Source organism: Notothenia coriiceps, unplaced genomic scaffold (genome assembly GCF_000735185.1).
Source record: "Notothenia coriiceps isolate Sejong01 unplaced genomic scaffold, NC01 NC01_scaffold00009597, whole genome shotgun sequence".
NCBI lineage: Eukaryota > Metazoa > Chordata > Actinopteri > Perciformes > Nototheniidae > Notothenia > Notothenia coriiceps.
In genome coordinates, this window is record NW_011342298.1 from 83,389 (window position 1) to 95,022 (window position 11,634).

An 11,634-nucleotide genomic window follows, 5' to 3' on the forward strand; every position below is an offset into this window, starting at 1 on the left:
TTTTTTTATTTGATCGTTGTCAGTACTTTTGACACCAGTTTCAGCACTCTCACGTATTCCTGGGTGCACTTGTGTTTAAATAGAAGCACACATAAGGACTCAGGAGGCTTGGGTGGGTTCCCGTCCTCCCGCCATCAGGGTGTCTGACGCTGGTTCTGACTTCCTCCTGGCAGGGGTTAACACGGGTCTGTCCATTTCACATTGCATCGTTGTGGCGACGCAATTTTAAGAATTCGTTTTGGTTGCTTTTCGTGCTGGTCTTCCTGCTCTCTGGCGACAATAGGGAGGCATGGCGGCAGCGCATGCATGCGATCACTAAAGGGCTCACTCCACACATTCCCACATCAATTACAAAGTAAGGCATATTTTGCCACCGGTGCCAATCAGAGGTTTAAAATGAACACCGTAGACTACGCGTGTGTCTGGGTTTGGATACATTGCATCTGAATGTAAATCTGATGTTCACAGCTGAATATCTCAAGATTACTATGGATGTATAACAAAGGTTGCATTTGTTTGAAGCATTATGGGGAAAAACAATTCTTGACTGCGAGCAATGAGTTTGCTTGAGCGGTCTTTATACGTATATAAACATTATAAAGTGATGTCTGCTATATAGGTTTTTTACTTCATCTGCATCTGGCTGGCCAACATATCTTGTTTTATTGTATTGTCTATATTGTTTCTTTACTCAGGTGTGTAGTTGTTTATTATGTCTTGAGATTTTCACGTTGCATTGCTTGGAGGACTTAAGATGTTCGATTGCCTACCTACACTTATGTGCATTGGACAAAGGCCTTTGAATCTCTTTTTTTAATTATTATTCAGAATATTTTTGTTGAACTATGTATAGAATATTATTCCATGAATAGGTTGATAATACTGGTATTCTAAACTACGGGTTTACTCTGGCTAGTCATTTTAAATTTATTATTTAAATGGTGCGTTTTTCGAAATCAGGATGGATACTGAAATGAAATGAAAATGAACAATGTAATTGAATAATGCTACTTGGTGGACCATAAAAGCCCACTATTCAAAGCCAGAAGGCGAATGATCACTCAAATTCTCAGGGAACCTCTGCAGACAGCTCTCATTTCCGCTGAGTGTTTATTGTCCACTTCCTGACTTCCTCACAGTTTCACACCTTTCTTTCTCACCCAAGCCAGCATTTGTCGCCTGGCTGCAAACCGCTTCTGTTTCTCGGCTTCTCATCTGACGCCTGCGCCTGCTAACCCCCTCGAGGAGACCAAAGCATTCTTTCCAAAAATCATTTACTTCAGATTCCTGAAAGCCTTTTAGTGCTTCTGAACATCAGGATGGGCCCAGCAATTCTTCTCTTTCTTAGGGAAGACCATTCCTTGCCTTTGTCTCGCTGGGGCTCCGCGGGGCTTTTTGCACGCGCTCAGGTGGAGGCAGGAGGAGGGCCCACTTGGCACGAGGGGAGATGCTTCCCGAGCTGTCGCTCCCTAATGCTCTTCGCCGTTGCCCCACTGACTGAGGTCTTTTAAATAAATGCATGAGTGTGGGTATAATAAACCACAAGGGCAGCGCAACTGCAAAAGGCGAAGAGAGAGAGGGATACGAGGTATACACACGGAGGGTGATGAATAAGCTCAACAAGGACTTCACTGCCGCTCCGCTGCACTCCGTTAGATTGGATTTGGAGCGTATAGGCCGGAGTGTGTCGTGGTGACATGAATAAATTGATTTTGGAGAAACATGAGCCAAACCGTTTGCAATAACCAAGTATTTTTAAATATAAATCAAGGGCACAGCTTTGCTTTTGCTCTTTTTCCACCCTCTGTCTGAAAACAGGAGCCCGTCTGCTCTGCATGGTTTAGCTGGCCGGCTTGTTGTGATTGAGGTCGGACCGCTTAGATGGTCCGGCCCCCTTAGCCACAATGAGTGTGGAAGCCGGTTAAGCCAAATAGGAAAGCCGCGAAGGCTTACACAGATGATTTGATCTATGCGTTATGGTAAGTACTGACCAGTTGTACAATGGAGGGATTTCAGAGTACTACTGTTCTGCTTTATAAAAGCGCCTTTTCGGCTTTTATAAGCATATGTCGTGATTGGCTCAATGTCAATATATGTACGGTGAATGCTAATTGTGTGTTAAACCAAAATAAGAGAATGCTGACATTGACTTTCTTAGCTTTGCCAACATTCTGCATAAAACATTCTCCCAATTCCAAACCACAATCAGATTCATTTTGCTTTAAAGCAGACAGAAAGGACACTCTTTACAATACTTCCAACAGGCACTATGTAACGTGTGAGGAAATCTTGACAACGGGTTGACCTCTATCGTTTAGCCAACCGGTGGGGAAACAGAGATATCTTGCAACAGTTTAATCTTATCCAAGTCCAATCACTGCCACCGCTGCTCCACTCTGGTCTGCACATGACAAACCTTGCCCCTAGATTACTGCAAGAACTCCAGCCCTCGCAAACCTTTAAACTAGGTGGAAGTTATAACTCTGCTGAGTGGGACAGTGCACTGGACGAACAGCTAATGCTAACAGCTTTGAGCTTAGCATTGAGTGAAGCAATGCTGCAGATCATTCGGGGATAAACATATAGCTGAAGTATGTGCAACCAGGCGTGGAATAGTGGCAGTACAAATACTTTGTTACTGCTACTTAAGTACATTTTTCCGGTACAGTCTTCTACCCACTACTTATTTTACAATGGCTTTTTACTTTACCTCTTACATTTTGAAGCACAAATTACCTGTAACTTTCTACTCTTACATGTTGAACACAAATACCTGTACTTTCTACTTTCTTACATGTTGAACACAAATACCTGTACTTTCTACTTCTTACAGTTGAACAACATAATACCTGTACTTCTTCACTTTCTTACATCGTGAAACTCAATACCTGAAACTTTCTACTTCTTACATGGTTGAACACAAATACCTGTAAACTTTCTACTTCTTACCATGTGACACAAATACTGCTACTTTCTACTTCTTACATGCTTGAACTCAAAAAATACCTGTTGACGTTCTACTTCTTACATGTTGAATCAAATACATGTCTCTTCTACTTCTTACATGTTGACTCAAATACATGTCTTTTCTACTTCCTACATTTTGAACACAAATACCTGTAGCTATTCTACTTTTACATGTTGAACACAAATACCTGTACTTGTCTACGTTCTTACATTTTGAGACACAATACCTGTACTTTCTACTTTCTTACATGTTGAACACAAATACCTGCTACTTCTAACTTCTTACATGTTGAACTCAAAGACCTGTAACTTTCTGACTTCTTAATGTTGAACTCCAAAATACCTGCTACTTCTCACTTCTTACATGTTGAACTCAAATACATGCCTGACTTTCTACTTTCTTACATTTTGAACTCAAAAATTACCTGAACTTTCTACTTCCTACATGTTGAACACACAATCCTTGTACTTGCTACTTCGTTACAGTTGAAACACAAATACCTGTAATTTCACTTCTTACATGTGAACTTCAAAGTACCTGTACTTTCTTACTATCGTTACATGTTGAACTCAAATCATGTACTTCCTACTCTCTTACATGTTGAACTCAAATACATGTACTTTCCTACTTCTACATTTTGAACACAAATACCTGTACTTTCGTACTTCTTACATGTTGAAACACAAGATTACCTGCTTACTTTCTACTCTTACATTTTGACCACAAATACCTGTACTTTCTACTTCTTACATGTTGAACACACAATATACCTGTTACTTTTCTACTTACTTACCATGTGGACTCAAATACCTGTACTTTCTACTTATCATGTGAAACTCAAGATACCTGCTTACTTTTACCTTCTTACAATGTTGAACTCAAATACCTGTGCTTTCTACTTTCTTACATGTTGAAACACAAATACCTGTACTTTTATCTACTTCTACATGTTGAACCCAAATACCTGATACTTTCTACTTCTTATCCAGGTTGAACACTAATACTGTACTTTCTACTTCTTACATGGTGAACTCAAATACCTGGCTCTTCTACCTTCTTACATGTGGACTCAAATACCTGTATTTTCTAACTTCTTACATTTTGAACACAAATACCTGTACTTTCTACTTCTCTCATTTTCCAACAGGCTGGTTCCTTTAATCTGAATGTGTGTTTTGTGGCGTGATCGATTATTTATTTAGAGTCATTGCGTGCCTTATTTGAATTTTGAACACGAATCCGGTTATCCATCACTTTCCCTGGTCTTCTCTAAAGAAAGGGACCAATGGAAAACGTTGTCATGTTGCCGTTGGTCACCATGGAAAACATTCATAGCTAACAATGACATTAATTCGTTCTTATTAATATAAAGGGAGGTCAAGGTACTCTTTAAAACAGCTGCCTAGTTATGGTACACTTTTTACTTAACCCTTATGTTGTGTTTCGGGTCTCCCCGTACCCGTTCAAGTTAATAATTATATAATAACTACCATCTTGTTTTTTTTTTTTTTTATCGGAACAAAGCTTCATGATATATCCTCCACCAACAGATAATATAAACACTACAAAACAATTTTGACAATTTTAGCCAAGTCTGAAGGTCTCTACAAAAAAGTGTTATAATTTGGTGTTGGGGTCTGGGGAGACCCCGGCCCAGAATTGTTTTTGGGTGAACATGGGGTCAAATTTGGCCACAAAACAAGATTCATCTTTGACTTTGACCACCTCTTCCCCCCCCCCCCTTCATGCACTGTAACATAATTTCACCAACATGTACCTGGAGACTCCTCTCCTCTGCCCCCCCCCCCACCTTTCTCCAAAGAAGCATATGCTACACTAACACTTGAACCTGAACTCAGCAACATGCACCGTGGCAATATGTGTTTTGGGCCATAACATTTAATTACTACAGGGAATGTTACGGTTATGAATGCATAATAAGTTAGGTTATGATGTTAAAAGTTTAAACAATTTAGAACTAATCGGAATAATAGTAATTTTTTGTGTGTGTTTTTGGAGATAAATCATGGGTCAAAATTGAACGCCAATGACACCGATGAACGGTAACAGCTTTGAACTCCCAACACAAGCCGGTGGTAAATACTTTCGAAGCCCACACTTCTTTTACTCTCTTACTTGAGTAAAAGAAGTTTAGTCAGTACTTCTACTTCAACGAGGTATTTTATAACACGAGTATCGGTACCTTCTAACTTGAGTAAAGGATGTTCCTCGGTACCTTTGCCATCTCGTTGTGCAACCAGGCCAAAATCAGCCTCATCAAGTAATTTATGTTAAATGTTAGCAAACAGTTTCCCTCAGCAGGAGGCCAAAGGTGTTTTTGTCCACCAGCCCCGGGTTTTTGTTTTAATCGCGCAATAATGTCCACATTCGCTAAAAGTAACCAGATTTGGTCACTTGATTGGGGAAAGAGGTGAACAAAGGGCCAGAGGGCCAGAGGATGATGAAGATGGAGTTAGAGAGGTTGTAAAGCACGGGCGTATCACGATCCAGCTTCAGGTCAATGGAGCTGAGGATGATGAAAAGAATGATGAAAGGCAAGGGGTGAAAAGCTGAAATGAGGGTGGCGGGGGACGGGAGGAAGAGAGAGAGAGGGGGAGGAAGGTGGTGGGGGGTTGGCAGTTTAAAGATGTCCTCCATTTCATCAAAGTGATTATTGGGGGTACTTAGCAGCTTTCATATTAAAATGATTAAGGCTTCTTTGAAAGACTAAGAGCTGGTGTGGCTGCAGTCGGTGGGAGGCCGGGGATAAAAAGCTTCTTGTGGTTAGAGAAGAATGAGGATTAAATACCTTACAGACGGGCGACAGCGTGGCAGGTTCTGCTGTTTAGTCGCTGATTGGGCTTCTATTCAGGTAACATTTCTACAAAAAAAGACGATCAAACATGAGAAGAACTAGTGTTAATAACCAGGGATGGGTTTATGTAAGAGAGCAGAACAATGTTACCTTAGAAAACGGGGAACCAAGATATTTAAGATAAAAAATAATTGTATTTATAGGAAAACCTGCCTTTCATGAAGCGTATTGAGTCTATACACCAACCATGAAACACATGAGCACTAGGGCTGAACAATTAATCGATTTTAAATCGAAATCGCGATTTGAAATGATGCGATTATCAAATCGCAAAGCCTGCGATTTTTTTTTTTACAAATTTTTTTTTTTTCATCCACACCAATCACAAGTGCTGTGCTCCACATGCACTAGCCATTGTTAACCAATCAGAAGTGGCCCATGATAGAAGGTGATAGACAGATTGATCCAATCACCTGCCAAGTCTTTTTGAAAGTGCCTGCCCTTTCCAAATGGCTTCCAATGGAGCTCTCCTAGATGGTTTGGTGAAACCATCTGAGTCAGGTTAGTAATGCTCCATCACATGTTTCTATCACAGGGTGAATCTGAAACTGAAGCTTGACTTTAAAGCAACCCAACGGAAGTTTCATGTAAGTTTAGTTCTTTCACTCGTAGCCCGGGCTGCGGGGGTGCTAGAGACGGGAGCACGTTGATACGACCTTCCTAGCCCGAGGTATGGCCGCATTTTACAATAAACTTACGTTGGGTCGCTTAAAAACAAAATTGCAAATCGAATCGCAATATCTGTTACGATTATTGTGTCATGTCACGTTTTGTATGTCTTGTTTTGGGTGTTTTGCTGTTCTCCCTGTCATGTTTTCTTCCTTGTATATTGTCTGGTCCCTCTCCCTGTGTTTTTCCTCCCTGTCGTTAGTTTCCCTGGTGTGTCTAGTTGTCTGATTGTGTTCACCTGTTGCCCTTGTGTTTCTCCTCCCCTGCCCGGCTGTTTCTCGTCTTGTGATTACCCCTCCCTGTATTTAGTCTTGTCTCTTCCTGTGTTCAGTGTTGGTTCGTCTTTTGTTTGTGACTGAGTTCACCGGCGAGTGTTCTGTTTTGTCCTAGTATTTTTTCGTTATCCTTGAAATAAAGGCATTTTCAGCGTTATCTGCATTTGGGTCCTGCTTGCTTCACCCACCGTAACAAATATCCTCAGATGGGAAGACGGTGTGTGTGCATACGTGTGCAAACGAAAGAGAGCCTTAGTTAGCTGTCTGCTTGGCCGCCCCTGTGATGTATGTTTACGGCCCATCATCTCTAGCCAATTACCCCGCCTCAGTGTGGGAGCGCCACGACTCCCCATCACAGCCGTCAGAGTGTGAGCATGGAGAGAGAATGCGACAGTTAGCGTTCCTGGACATCCCTGGCAAAGCGCTTGTCTTCCTTAGGGGGCTCTGGAGACTCATCTTGAGAAAGTAAGCCACAGGGTAGCCGAGTCTGCAGCTGCTTGGGGAATTGCAGGCTTGTCGACTGTGTGTTTGTGTGCATCGGTGTGGGTGTTTTAACTTAGCACAGCATGTGTGCAAACTTTGTAAATCCCTGTTTCCCACGCACTCCTGTGTTTGCATCTATATGAGCTGCTCACAGTGTGATGGTGCATATGGTTGGAGGCTGTAAATGATGTGATCATCATACGTTACTCTGAAAAGTCTCCAAGCTGTGAGATAACCTTGGTATATCTTCTCTGTTTGTTTCTCCCAGATACAGCTGAGGCAGACGTGTTCATGTACCCCGTTCAGGTCAAGCTGCAGACTTTCAAACACATCTGACTTCTACAAGGTAATCTCCTCCTCTGTCTTTTTGCATCAGAACAATGTGCTGAAATATTCGTCTGTGCCTCGTTCGCAGTTGCTCGTTGAGATTGTTTTTCTTTTAAAATGTTCTCCCGTTGAGAAGTGACATTAGAAAAAGGTGAACTGAATAAAAGTCACAGCGCGGCAGCCGTGAAGACTCATTTGCTCTGAGCAGGGAGCTGTTTTTTAACCCTGTTGACGCTCACGTAATCCTTTAACTTCACATTTGGATGATTCCTTTGTGGAACTTAGATACAGAGGTAAGACAAGAGTTGATGCTTTTTATTTTATTTCGCTCCGGCTCCATATTCACACACTGTGACAGATTGAAACTGCAAAGCTGTGTTTGTGTTGGCTAGGCGACGCGACGCTCCTGCCCGGAGGGTTTATCAGGGAGAGAAAATATTGACCGCCAACACTTGCACTTCGGTGGTGTTATTGCTTTTCACACTTTGGTGATATAGAAAGCAGTCGCCAAGCACAACAATCGTAATCCCGCAGCCATATTGACATCAGCATTGCTCTTCTGTGCAGGGCAGCATAGCAGCTTATGGTGTTTACATTTCAGCTTATTCCACCGAAGTACGTTTTACAGACAAATAATATGAAAGTGATGGAACAAGGTGAGAAGCAAAGAAAATACATATACTGTTCACGTGAAACCCAAAGGAGCATCTCAAAATCACCACAGCTGTTGACGGCTCTCTATTGTCGTTATAAAATCACCAAAACCACACTTTGCAATGTTTATTTGATGTTAAAAGCATAAAGTAATAGAACAGATGATTATTGCTTATCACTCTCAAGGCAACTGAATAGATTATTATTACAAAATAACATTACTATATGATTATGATGATATGAACATTGTATTATTGTTCGACTAAATCCCAATGTGCAGATTACTTTGTAAATTGTAGATGGAAACTAAGAGAAGTTGGTCATGGCATAATCTTTGTACGTGTTTAAAGAGTATTGTTTGATGTAAACAATGACTGTACCGCAGTTCAAAGAATAGCTACAACTCTACATCACTGACAAGTTTAACAATATCTCCAAGTGTGAGCCTATTAAAGCCAAGATAAAACATTTGGAGTGGCAATATATGTGATTATGTTAATTCACTTTAAAGTTGGGGTAGGTAAGTTTGAGAAACCGGCTCGAGATACACTTTTTGTTATATTCCATGGAATGCTCTTAACATCCCGATAGCAATGAATATCTGAAGTGCTTTGACAAAAAACCCATTAAAAAATGTCATCTGTGGAAGCCATAGTACTGTAAAAAGTTTTGCGAGATCTCGCAAAGGTTTTGCGATATCTATCAAAGGTTTTGCGATATCTCGCAAAACTTTTTTTTTACAATTTTTTTTTCTTTTCTTCTCCATGTCCCCTAGGGGGCTCCGTAGTAAACATACATAAAGGCATTAAAGAGTAGAGTCTACACCAGGGGGCAAAATGGAAGGAAACATCCATTTAAACTCAGTTTGCTGCTGTGATGCTGGTTCAAGCCAGATACTTGGCATCTCATCTTCGTTGCAAGTTCCAGCAGCAAACTGAGTTTAAATGGATGTTTCCTTCCATTTTGCCCCCTGGNACAACAGAGCCAGCTAGCTAACCAATCAGAGCAGACTGGGCTCTGGTTTCAGACAGAGGGTGAAAAGAGGTAGGCAGTATGAGAAAAAAGAGCTTTCTGAACATTAAAGCATGTAGACATGTCATTTTTTGGTATCCTGATTAAATAATCCTGTTACATGTAATCCATTACTCCCCAAGCCTTATGGCAGAGAATATGTAAGCAAGCCGATAGGATGCATGGCTAACAGCTGCTCATGAACGAGGACTGAGAGGCGGTGATGGAACCACACAATTAGAAAAACACAACCAGCTGTTTCTATTTCTGAAGGGGATCATCTGCTTGTTACTGCGATATGAAACAGGAAGAGCTCGCAATATTTCCGCGTGGCTCCTTTAAGGGAGGTGAGACTTCGTTTTAGCCACTGCTGTTTCCAATCATTCCCACTGTAATTGTGAGCATAATTTTGAAGAAGGAAGAAACAGTAGATATCTTTTTGTTGGAGTCTGTCGCATTGTTTGTCATTACAGAGCTGTCTTTGAATTCAGCGGGGTAATGTTTTTGTGTGGGCTGTAAATTGGCAATCAGTCTGTCACATTAGCATTCGGATGGTCACTGTACGGCTCCTGTGACGAGGTCATGGCGCGTCTCAGTTGAGAAGAGAACGTTATGTCACATTTCAAGATAATTGACTGTTTTTCTTTGTGCACTCAGACCTAATGATTTCTGCTCTCTGTATTTTTATAGAGGCCTTTTTAATGCTTGTTTTGGTTTTCCCTTTCTTATAGTGTAGGTGTGTGTGCATGTAAATGTTCTGTGAAGGCTACAATCCATTCCATTGGACTCCTTTGTTTAGTCCTGGAACATAATGACATCACTATGTAACAATTGCGATTCTATTGGATAGCAGCGTCACAGCTAATCTCGGCTCAGTCAAACGAATGGAGACAGAAAATAACTCTGGAATAGGTTTTTACCACATTTTACAACTTTTGGACCCTAATGATTTAAATATATACAAGTATGGTCTTATTCTGTAGTTATTTAGTGATATTTCCCACACATCTCTAAGCAGTTGACCAATCACAACAGAGCCGGCCAGCTAACCAATCAGAGCAGACTGGGCTCTGGTTTCAGACAGAGGGTGAAAAGAGGTGCTGCCCGGAGACATGTCACAGTAGAGACACTACATACAAATGTGGCTCTGGAAATGAGGATGATAGGGCCCCTTTAAACCGTTCCAATGCAGCACAAATGTAGATATTTAATGAAGCTTTCTTCTGCAACACTATCCTCAGTCTCCCCTTACACAAAGGAGGGAAGAGCGTATAACAGGAAACATGAGAGACAGTGAAAATGAGACAGAACAAATGTGAGAGTAAACAACAGAGTAAGAGTGCATGTGGGCATGAGAGAGGGGGAGAACATGACGCCGGCTGTGAATATGTACCTCACACCTCACACACATAACTCAGCCCTCTGCATTCAGTGGCTGCACGGCTGTCAGGAGCCGGCATATATCATCGCTGCATCCACGCTGAAAAATCGTACAAATGTCAGCTCGAATGAACAAACACCTTTTTTAAAAGCCTTATGGTGGTGTTTCACAATCCCAACAGTCATGCTTATTTAGGCAAATGTCAAAGTGTTGTTTGGAAATTCCTCATTTAACTCGCATTGACTGCTTCCTGTGATACGCAGGGTTGGGAGGGTTACTTTAACAATGCAATGTAAAACACGAAATGAGAAATCTAAATCTGAGTATCAGAAGATAACCGTATAACTTGCTGTTTCTTTTTGATCACCTCAATATCAAATGCACTGCCAGTAAATACAATAAAAAAGTAGAAATATAATCTGAGCTGAATGCTCCGTTTTTGTTTAATACAAACAGTGAAGCTCAGAAAAACTATTTTATAAACCTATGGGTTCACCTACAGAATTAAAACAAGAACAAATGAAACAAAGAAAGAGAAAACCATAATGCAGATTCAGCCATTTTGTATACAACTATAAGCAGGGCCGTCCCTCCCTACAGGCCGATCATGCAGACTACGTGGGGCCTCACCTTGCGGAGGGGGCCTCAACTGAGCCGAAAATGCGGCGCAATTAGTGTGGCGCGGCACGGTTTCCAGTAGCACCCCCAAAAGCCCCCCACCCCCAGTCTACGCTCGCGAAACAGAGGGCCTCATCGTATAACTTTGCGTGGGGCCTCATGTTGGCCAGGGACGGCCCTGAATGTAAGGGAATACCTTTTATTGTTTCCTGATTACGTAAACCGTAACTCCCCAATACTGCTGGTATGGTTTACTCTACCGTTGGGTCACTGCGTATAAAGATGTGAATTGTTTTCTAATAGGTCTGTTTTAGCATATTTGGGTCAGTATTCCAAAACTCCTACAAGCCGACTTCATATTAATGTTAAAAAG

General features: G+C 41.4%; 1 long non-coding RNA gene across 2 annotated transcripts in view; it reads left to right on the forward strand.

Annotated features, from left to right (window-relative positions):
* Nucleotides 1-7,618, forward strand: part of LOC104945379 (uncharacterized) — a 71,757-nt gene extending 64,139 nt beyond the window's left edge. For both annotated transcript variants that reach the window (XR_798335.1, XR_798334.1), the window contains exon 3: nucleotides 7,539-7,618. This is a non-coding gene — a long non-coding RNA (uncharacterized lncRNA). The remainder of the gene's footprint in view (nucleotides 1-7,538) is intronic.
* The last annotated feature ends 4,016 nt before the right edge of the window (nucleotides 7,619-11,634 follow it).